This window comes from Chiloscyllium plagiosum, unplaced genomic scaffold, assembly GCF_037043375.1.
Source record: "Chiloscyllium plagiosum isolate Xiang-an unplaced genomic scaffold, Cpla_swu_hap1 HiC_scaffold_39, whole genome shotgun sequence".
Taxonomy (NCBI): Eukaryota; Metazoa; Chordata; class Chondrichthyes; order Orectolobiformes; family Hemiscylliidae; genus Chiloscyllium; species Chiloscyllium plagiosum.
In genome coordinates this window covers 14147029-14157527 of record NW_028270177.1, presented here as the reverse complement: position 1 = coordinate 14157527, position 10499 = coordinate 14147029, and positions in this window count along the sequence as shown.

Genomic DNA, 10499 nt, shown 5'->3' with positions numbered 1-10499 from the left:
ATAAAAGTAGTCTGGCAATTGTAATTGTTCAGAGATATTCACATTATTAGGTTCTGAAGAACAATGTCACAGCAGCCATTGTGTTTGGTGTTTGTACCATGCTTTTTTCATTTAGCATTATGCCTGCATAATTAGCACTCATTTTTGAAACGTTCACTGCAAAGTTTACAATCAGTGGCTTAATAGTCAGAACAACAAACTCATTCGCTGAATCCTTTGTATTTTATATTCTGGATCCCCTCAGAACATGTATTTGCCTTTAAAAGGGAAAGAAAAGAAGGGTGAGGATCAATTTACTGAGACAGCAAAGTGCACTTAGAGCTTTCCATCCAGTCTATTCCCTTATAATTAAAGTACCTTTCAGCTCTTGTTATGCAGACTGTACTTGAGTACTTGATGCTCAAAACTGCAGAGTAGTTTTTATTTTTACAGCCAGTCCATCCACTAAAGGAGGTGCTTTGTGGTCAATGAGCTTTTAACATACTTATAGTTCCCATTTCGCAAACGAGTACCACAAATTTTAAAGTGAGTATCCTTCTATTTCAGATTCCCAGCATTGGTGGTTTTCCTTGATAGACCAACTGTGCTCTGTTACTTTTTTTCTTTGATTTCTCTGTTTTCTTCACACAAACTAATGCTGTAATGTGGAAAAAAAAATTAACCAGGAGATTACAATCTCCTCAGTTCAAGACTGAAAAGAAAATATATATAACCAGGAAATTTAAAATCTCCTCAGTTCAGGGGACTGACTGAGCTGGCTGGCCACAGCCAGTGTACTGTACACAAATAAATAAAGTGACATGGTGACAGAATACTAGCCTCTCTGAAGTTATTTCGGTGGCAATGGGAGAAAACAGTACCTGCCTGAAGAATATTTGCTTGCAACAGTCATCTTGGAGTTGGGGTCAGCATTTCTGGCATCATGCGGTTATTTGGGAAGCCTAACTCGTTTGACCCTGCCATTGCAAACAGAGTCCAGTATGTGAAAAGGATGCAATTTGTGTTTTCCAGGGCAAATGACACTGGGGAAGATTAAAAGCATCAATCCTTCTGACTGCATGCAGACCTGCAGCATTTTGGATTATAAGGGGCTTATGGTTCCCAGAGGCACCAGACAGTAAAACCTTCCAAGAGTTGGTTAAGGTTAAGGAATATTATGACTCCAAACCTCCTCTAAGTCTGAGATGCTATCGGTTTTAGTAAGCTGTTAGAGAGCTGGGAGGAATGTATATTGGTTTATTGACGAGGTTGAGATGACTTGCAGAGGCATGTGATTTTTGGGTTCACCCTGAATCAGATGCTGAGATACCATTTGGCATGCAGATCAATGATGTAACTGTACAGAAACACCTGCTAGCTGAGCTCAGCTGGACTTCAAACAAGCACTACGACTGGCTTTGTTGTTAGAAAATGCAGTAAATGGAGATGGGAGCTACATGACACCCCAATGGAAGTGGATTCCCTCTCCTGTCTGACTGAGCTTGCGGAACACCACTTGAGTGGAGGCAATCGCAGAGCCTAACGCAGGGCATATCATGTAGGCCAATCCACAGCAAACCCCACAACAAAGCCAAGCCTCAGCCAAGAGGCTAAAACGTCCTTAAGGATCTTGTCCGGCAAGCTATTCTAGCTGCTGCCTGCATGCAGACTCAAGACAGCAAAGGAGTCCTACAAGGCCTGACTTGAGGAAGAAAACTTGTAGATCAGTATCTAGGGGAGTACTGATCCCACAAGTCCCTCTACCTCTACACATGGGTTGGAACAATTAAATTTGAACTGCTAAAAATTAATGTTTGGTGAATGGTTACCCTGTTTCCATGGAGGAATACCAGCGCAGCTGTATCTGTGGTTGCAGAATCTGTCTTTAAAAGATTCAGTCAGGATTCCAACCATTAGGTTTGCACAAGACATCAGCCAGGCTAAGAGTATATACTGGGGAACCATTATAGATTACAGGTACAACTTTTGGTTCTGGTCTCCTATGAGGATCAGTTGGTGCAGCTAACACTGCTGGTAGTAAAAGTCTTGAGCTGAAGCCTACTGGGGCAGAATTGGTAAAGACTCAACATTTTTCAATTAAAAAATGGCTGCCTCAGTGAAGTCATAGTAGAACAGTTTTTCAGGAAAGGCTTGGGCCTAAGAAAGGGACCAAAGGCACTTGTTGACCAAGAAGCAATTCCAAGATGTTGCAAGGCCTACCCAATGCCATTTGCCTTGCAGGCAAAAGTAGATGCAGAAATGATAAGAGTGAAGAAATCATCAAACAAGTGCAGTTTGCAGAAAGGGCAGCACAAGCCGTACCGACTGTGAAGCCTGACTGCTGAGTTTACATTTGTGGAGATTTTAAGTAAATGGTAAACCCCTTCCTGCAGCTGGATAAATACCCAATCCCTCGCATAGAGGACTTATACGCAAAATTGGGGAAGGGTCTGTCCTTCACAAAGCTGGACATGAGCCACGCCTACCTGCAATCGCGACCAGATGAGGAGTCCTAGGTGTACACAATTAATACCCTTAAGGGTTTATATCTATACACAAGACTGCCATTTAGGGTATCATCAGCCTGCAACCTTTTCCAGCGGACCATGGAGAACATTTTACAACAGCTACCCCAGGGTGCCATTTATCTGGATGATATACTAATAACAGGATAGACAAATAAAGAGCACTTGGAGAACTTGGGTGTGGTGCTTAAATGTTTCACCTAGGTCAGCATACATAATTAAAAGGGGAAAATGTGTGTTTCTGCCACCTCGAGCGACATACTCAGGTTACAGTCTTGACAAAAGTGGATTACACCTGTTGGAAGAGAAAGTGAGGGTGATCAAAGGTGTCCTGGCTCCCATGCCTGTACCGGAGTTTAGGTCTTTACTTGGTTAGTGAATTACTACGCAAAATTCATATGTAACCTGGCCTCCATCTTAGCATCTGTATACTTGGTATTGAGAAAGGGTCAGCCTTGGAAATGGTCACGTAGCCAAGAAATACATTTGGAGTGTTGTGTGCAGTTTGGACCCCATATCTCAGGAAGGATGTATTGGCCCTGGAGCGTGTTCAGAGGAAGTTCATGAGAATGATCCCAGGAATGAAAAGCTTAACATTTGAAGACTCTGGGTCTAAATTCGATGGGGTTTGGAAGGATGAGGGAAGATCTAATTGAAACATACAGAATACTGAATGGCCTGGACAGAATAGATATTGGGAAAATGTTTCCATTGGTAGGAGAGACTAGGACCCGAGGGCAAAGCCTTAAAGTGAAGGCAAGACCTTTTAAAAAGAGATCAGAGATAAGGAGAAAACCTCTTCAGTCAGAGTGGTGAATCAGAAGGCTGTGGAGGCCAAGTCATTGAGAATATTTAAGACTGAGAATAGATAGGTTGTTGAGTATCAAGGGTTACAGGGATTCAGCGGGAGAAAGGGTTTGAGACACTTATCAGCCATGATTTAATGGTGAAATCAGACCTAAGGGACTGAATGGCCTAATTTCTGCTCCTATGTCTTACGGTATTTGGTCAAAGTAGCCTTTAGAAAAGTGAAAGGGCAGCTATTATCATCTAAGGTATTAGCTCACCACAATCCGAAGCAAGAGGTGGTGCTGACATGTGATGCCTCTCCTTATGGTATTAGGGTAATGTTGGCTCACTGGTGGCCCAATAGCAAGAGTGTATGCTTCCTGGCCTTCGGTTGACGCAGAAAGCAAATATCTCCAGATAAAGAAGGAAGATTTGGCGGTCATCATTGGTGTGAGGAAATTCCAAAAGTACCTTTTACAGATGGGAATTTGTCATAACAACAGATCACAAACCCCTGCTAGGGCTACTAAAGGAAGACAAGGCAGTGCCACCCATAGCTTCTGGTAGAATTCAGCAATGGGCCACTCTACTTAGTGCGTGCAGTACAAGTTAGAAAACCATTCAGGAAGCCAAATGGCTAATACCGATGCCTTGAAACTCCACCGGTGGTGCCTCCCTAGAAAAGTCCATTTTGGTTTTAAACTTCCTGGACACCACTGACAATATCTGACTATGGACACAAAAAAGATCTGTCCTAGTGAAATTAATAACGGGGATAGCTCCAGCAGAGATGCTGATGGGGAGAAGACTCCGCACTAGATCAAACCTGATGTTTCCAGAGGATGAGGATTAAACGGCAGCAGGAAGGCCAACTCCTTTAAGCAAGAGAGATAATTTAATTCAGGGGACAAAGTTTAGTGCCATAATGTTGGAAATGGCCCTGTACTGTTTTGAGGCAGGTTTGGTGCAGTGACGAACAAAGTTCGGGTAGTTGATACAGTCCTGAACAAATGTGGATCACCTGAAAGCTGTTACCTCACCAACAGGGCAGGAGCAAACATACCTGATCTCTCAGAACAGTCAGAAGGCCTGTCAGAAACCACAGATTCTCCCAAGGTTTCTTTGTTCAGCATACTCCCCAGGATCCTACCATTATGTCTACACATCCTGCCCTGATTTGCCTTACCAAAATGCAACACCTCACATTTATCCAAGTTAAACTTCATTTTCCACTCCTCAGCCTACTGGTCCAAGTGATCAAAGCCCATTTGTACTCTGCGCTAAACTCTCTTCACTGTTCATGACACCACCATAGTGTCATCTGCGAACTTACTGACCATTCCTCCCATACTCACATCCAAATAATTTATATAAATGACAAAAAGCAGTGGACTTAACACTGATCCTTGTGGCACACCACTGGTCACAAGTTTTCAGTACAAAAGCAACCCTCCACCACCACCTGTCTCTGACCTTCAAGCCAATTTTATATTCAAATGGCTAGCTCTCCCTGGATCTGACGTGATCTAACCTTATTAACCAGTCTACCATGCAGACCCTTCTCGAACATATTGCTAAAGTCTATATACACATCTACCACACTGCTTCAACAATCTTCATCATTTCTTCAATAAACTCAATCCAGTTCGTGAGACACAATTTCCCATGCACAATGCCATTCCATTATCCCTAATCAGTCCTTGCCTTTCCAAATACAGGTACAGGTAAATCTTGTGCCTCAGAATCCCTCCAACAACTTGTCCGCCACTGATGTCAGGCTCACTGGTCTATAGGTCCTTGGCTTTTCCTTACCATCTTTCTTCAGTAATGGCACATTAGCTTCCTTCCAGTCTTTCAGCACCTCTTCCGTGGTTATCAATGATGCAAACATCTCAGCAAGGGACCCAGTAATTATTTCTTTAGCCTCCCACAAAGTTCTGGGATACACTTGGCCAGGTGGCAGGGATTTATTCACATTTATGCGTTATTACACGATCAGCACCTCCTCGATGAAAGACCTTTCTCTTCAAACGCTAAATTTATCTCCAGTCACTGTTACAGGATATTTGAGAGATAGCTCCAGTTGAAGAGTTAACAGGAAGACAGACTTTAAATAATCGATATCCCCCTCCTTTGCAGTAGATTCTACAGTTTGCTAAATGTAATTTTTACTTCAAAGGAAGTCACAGTAACAAAGCAGAATTTGTTTCAATTGTCAAACTTTGAGAAGAGTTACGGAGGAAAGCAAAATCTCATGCTGCTCCCAGGACCAGGAGGCTTCATGGATAGGGGAAGCTTAAGTGTGCAGGGGGCCTAAAATTAACTTCCTTAATATGAGCTAAAACACTGGGCAAAATGCTTAAAATACAGCAGAAGCTGCAGCAAGTTAAGCAGTACAGGGTAGCACCATGTCAAGCATTGGCACACGATTGTAGACACAATAGCCGATGCCTCCTTACAATGTTGAAGATGGCAAATGATGTCACAGGACTGCTATCACTCATCTATGCCAGCTTCTCCAGGAGGAATTATTCCACAAGGATGAGGAGGTAATCCAATATGACATTTAAAGCTAACAGCATTAAATTTCTTCGCCAGTGGCTCATACCAAGGCTTCACTGGGGAACACAATGGCTTCATTAAATTTTATATTTCCACATTCGCAACTGCTGGTATTGCAAATCTCTTCCTTCCTCTACTGTCACCAGACATGCTGCTCTCACAAAACCATGGCAACAGTTCCAGCAGGATGAAAACAATCCGTGTAAAACACCACACGTTCCTGCAACCTCTGACAGCTGGAAGGGGACAAACCTCTGGCCAAAATGTTATCCTTGCTGTTCTCTTTCCAGATCCCAGGTTTTTGTGACAATATCTGTTGTTTCTTTTTTTCTCATTACAATTTGAAGCATATAAATACTTTTGACAACCTCTATTAAATGTCTCTGCATTGTCAAGGTAAAGCTATTAATAGGCCACTGACTTCAGGAGAAAAAAAGCAAGTGCTATCTAGCTAGTCACTCAGATCATTAGATTCGATTAAGTCTGTCATCCAAACAGAATCTTTCATCATTCTTTTAAGTCCTCAGTTGACACGAGAACTGCTGTCACTGTTTTCTCTTTCCCTTTGCCATGACACAATTCATTTTGAAGAAAAAAACTCAAAAAAGCCTTATCATTTGAAACAGGCACAAACTTTCCAAGAGGGACACTGATCCGAGCCAAAGAGGTCAGCAGAGCAACTACTTCATACGGAAGATGCTGAATGTGTGGAACAATGTCCAAGGACACAGTGGAAATAGACAGTATCAGCAATTTTCACAGGAATCCCAACTGCATTTTGGCAAGGAAAAAGCAATCGTGAAGGTTTAAAACTATGGAGTTATTGAACTGGAGAATTAATATCATGAATTACAATGGCCTTTTCTGTCATGGATGACTGTTGTATATAAAAGATCATGTACATTTCTTCTTTAAGGCCAGACCAGAACTGGAACCAGCTACCTGGCCTATACAAATCAGTACCCGAGTATAGGTATCCCCTGCTTTTCAAACGTTCACTTTACGCCAATTTGCTTTTATGAAATGCCTACATTAGTAGTGTTTCTGCCAACCAAAAAGATTTTCGCTTTTACGAAAAAGCACGCACAGAAAGTGGCGTCGCCAAACACCTTGCCCGGAAGTGTTAATAGATGACCCTCTTCCTCTCTCTCCTACACTCCAGTCTCCTGTACCTCACACAACCCCAACCTCCAACAATTCAGCCTAACATACCATCATCATCACCATCTCTTAGCCTTCCAGTGTGCTCGCTGTCTTCCCGATTCTAGTGAGTAAAACTACACTGTACATACCAGTTCGGCCACTTTTGGAATACTGCATGCAATTCTGGTTACCTTCCTACTGGAAGAACGTTGTGAAACTTGAAAGGATTCAGACAAGATTTACATGGATGTTGCCAGGGTTGGAGGATTTGAGCTACAGAGAGAGGCTGAATAGACTGGGGCTATTTTCTCTGGAGCATCGAAGACTGAGGAGTGACCTTATACAGGTTTATAAAATCATAAGGGGCATGGATAAGATAAATAGACAGTGTTGTTGTGGTTCTGTTCGTCGAGCTGGAAATTTGTGTTGCAGACGTTTCGTCCCCTGTCTAGGTGACATCCTCAGTGCTTGGGAGCCTCCTGTGAAGCGCTTCTGTGATCTTTCCTCCGGCATTTGTAGTGGTTTGAATCTGCCGCTTCTGGTTGTCAGTTCCAGCTGTCCGTTGCAGTGGCCGGTATATTGGGTCCAGGTCGATGTGCTTATTGACTGAATCTGTGGATGAGTGCCATGCCTCTAGGAATTCCCTGGCTGTTCTCTGTTTGGCTTGTCCTATAATAGTTGTGTTGTCCCAGTTGAACCCATGTTGCTTGTCATCTGCGTGTGTGGCTACTAAGGATAGCTGGTCGTGCCGTTTTGTGGCTAGTTGGTGTTCATGGATGCGGATCGTTAGCTGACTTCCTGTTTGTCCTATGTAGTGTTTTGTGCAGTCCTTGCATGGGATTTCATACACTACATTGGTTTTGCTCATGCTGGGTATTGGGTCCTTCGTTCTGGTGAGTTGTTGTCTGAGAGTGGCTGTTGGTTTGTGCGCTGTTATGAGTCCTAGGGGTCGCAGTAGTCTGGCTGTCAGTTCGGAAATGCTCTTGATGTCTGGTAGTATGGCTAGTCCTTTGGATTGCGGCATGTCCTCATTCCGTTGTCTTTCCCTTAGGCATCTGTTGATGAAATTGTGCGGGTATCCGTTTTTGGCGAATACATTGTAGAGGTGTTCTTCTTCCTCTTTTTGCAGTTCTGGTGTACTGCAGTGTGTTGAGGCCCTTTTGAATAGTATCTTGATGCAACTTCTTTTGTGTGTTGGGGTGGTTGCTTTCGTAGTTTAGGACTTGGTCTGTGTGTGTGGCTTTCCTGTATACCCTTGTGGTGAATTCTCCGTTCGATGTTCTCTGTACCATCACGTTGAGGAATGGGAGTTGGTTGTCCTTTTCTTCCTCTCTAGTGAATCAGATTCCTGTGAGTGTGGCGTTGATGATCCGGTGTGTGCTCTCTATTTCTGTGTTTTTAATGATTACAAAGGTGTCATCCACGTGCCTGACCCAGAGTTTGGGTTGAATTGAATAGACAGTCTTTTCCCTGGGGTAGGGGAGTCCAGACTAGGGCGCATAGATTTAGGGGGAAAGATATAAAAGGGACTTATGGGGCAACTTTTTCAGGCAGAGGGTGGTGCGTGCACGGAATGAGCTGCCAGAGGAATTGGTGGAAGCTAGTACAATTGCAACATTTAAAAGTATCTGGAAGGGTTTGGAGGGATATGAGCCAAGTACTGGCAAATGGGACTAAATGAGGTTGGGATATCTGGTTGGCATGGAAGAGTTGGACCGAAGGTTCTGTTTCTGTGCTGTACATCTCTATAACTCTCATTTTTTTACTGTACAGGCTATCATTTATCATATTCCTGCTTTTACTATGTTAATGTTACTTTAGGTTTTGTGTGTTATTTGGTGGGTTATCTTTTGGGTCTGGGAACGGCCAAAAGTTTATTCCATGTAAACTAATGGTAATTGCTTCTTCAATTTACGCCATTTTGGCTTATGAAAGGTTTCACAGGAACACTCTACTTTCGGATAGTGGGGGACACCTGTATGTATTATATTCACTTCTCGAACCAGCAATAGGCATTAATTGTAATTTCCAAAGCAACCCAACTAACTTCAAAAAATAATCTGCCTTTCTGCAAATAATCTGCAAATAGTAATTTGCCTTTTTATATTTTGATATTTTTAACCTTTCACATTCAATCTTAACGTGCAAATCCACTATGGGATATGGATGTTTCATTCATTTCAGACCTCAGACTTTGCATTAATCATGGTGTTAAAAAAAAATTTGACTCTCTCATATCGTGCTTCCGGGTTTCAAATTTTCTTTCTGAAGCTGGAACCCTTCCCAGTCATTGTTAAAGGATATGGAGACATGGCAGGAAACAGGATGGATATAAGAGAAGTGGTATGATGTGCATCAGAGCACTACAACTAATAGCAGCACACTGATTAGGACAGGTTCATATTCACAGGATAGCTAGTGTTTTAATTCATATATCAGACCCAAAATTTGAGGAGTATTGTCCCTCTTTCTAATGATAAAGTGGTGGTGTGACTGGACAGCTAACCTAGATGTCTAGGTTAATGCTCAGTGGGTATGGGTTCAAATCCACAAGGCACGAGGTGGATTATGAACTCAGTCAATAAATTTGGAATGTGGATGGTGACCATGACAACTATCAGACTGTTATAACATCCCATCTGGGCCACTAATGTCCTTCAGGGAAAGAAGTCTACCATCCTCCTCTGGTCCAGTCTACAGACAACTCTAAACCCACAGTCATGTAATTGACTCTTACCTGACCTCTGAAGAATCTTCTCAAGAGCCACTAAGGGGTGGCCAACAACACTGGCATTGCCACATCCCACAGAAGAATAAGAATAGTTGTGGTTTCTCCTTTTGTCACATGAGCCACTTGTACCCATGAGTAAGCCTGTCAGTTAAAGAATTAGGGGTAACATCTACCCCTAGGGGTAACAGGAGCTGGATTATGATGATCTAAACATCACAAGTTAATGAACACAAGGTCAATCCAATTCATATTAAGCATGGACCAAAGAACAAAAGTACCCTAATTGCGAATTTAAATTGATTATCTCATTCAATGGGCACAAAGGGGCAATATTAACCAAGCATCACTTCTCTAGGTAACCAGGTATTGCTCAATGCCAATTACAAAGTGGAAAGAAAGAAGTTTGATTTACGTAGCATCTACCACATCCTCGGGTCATCACAAAGTGCTTTGCAGCCAAGAGAGTATTTCTGAAGTATAGTCACTGTTGTAATGCAAGAATAGTAGCAGCCAATTTGCACACAAGCTCCCATCAACAGGAATGTCCGAATGACCAGTTAATCAGTTATTAGTGATGTTTTTCATGGTGAAATTAAAAAAGAATGAAGAGAGTACACTAATGACCTAATGGTTTCTAGTATTGTTTACATAACTGATACCATTTAAAGTGCCTGACCCATTTCTGTAATGTATCTTGCATATTGACACAGAGATCAAGTTTCTCCACCTACATATTTTGCGTCTGTGTACTTCCCTCCACCTCACCAGAC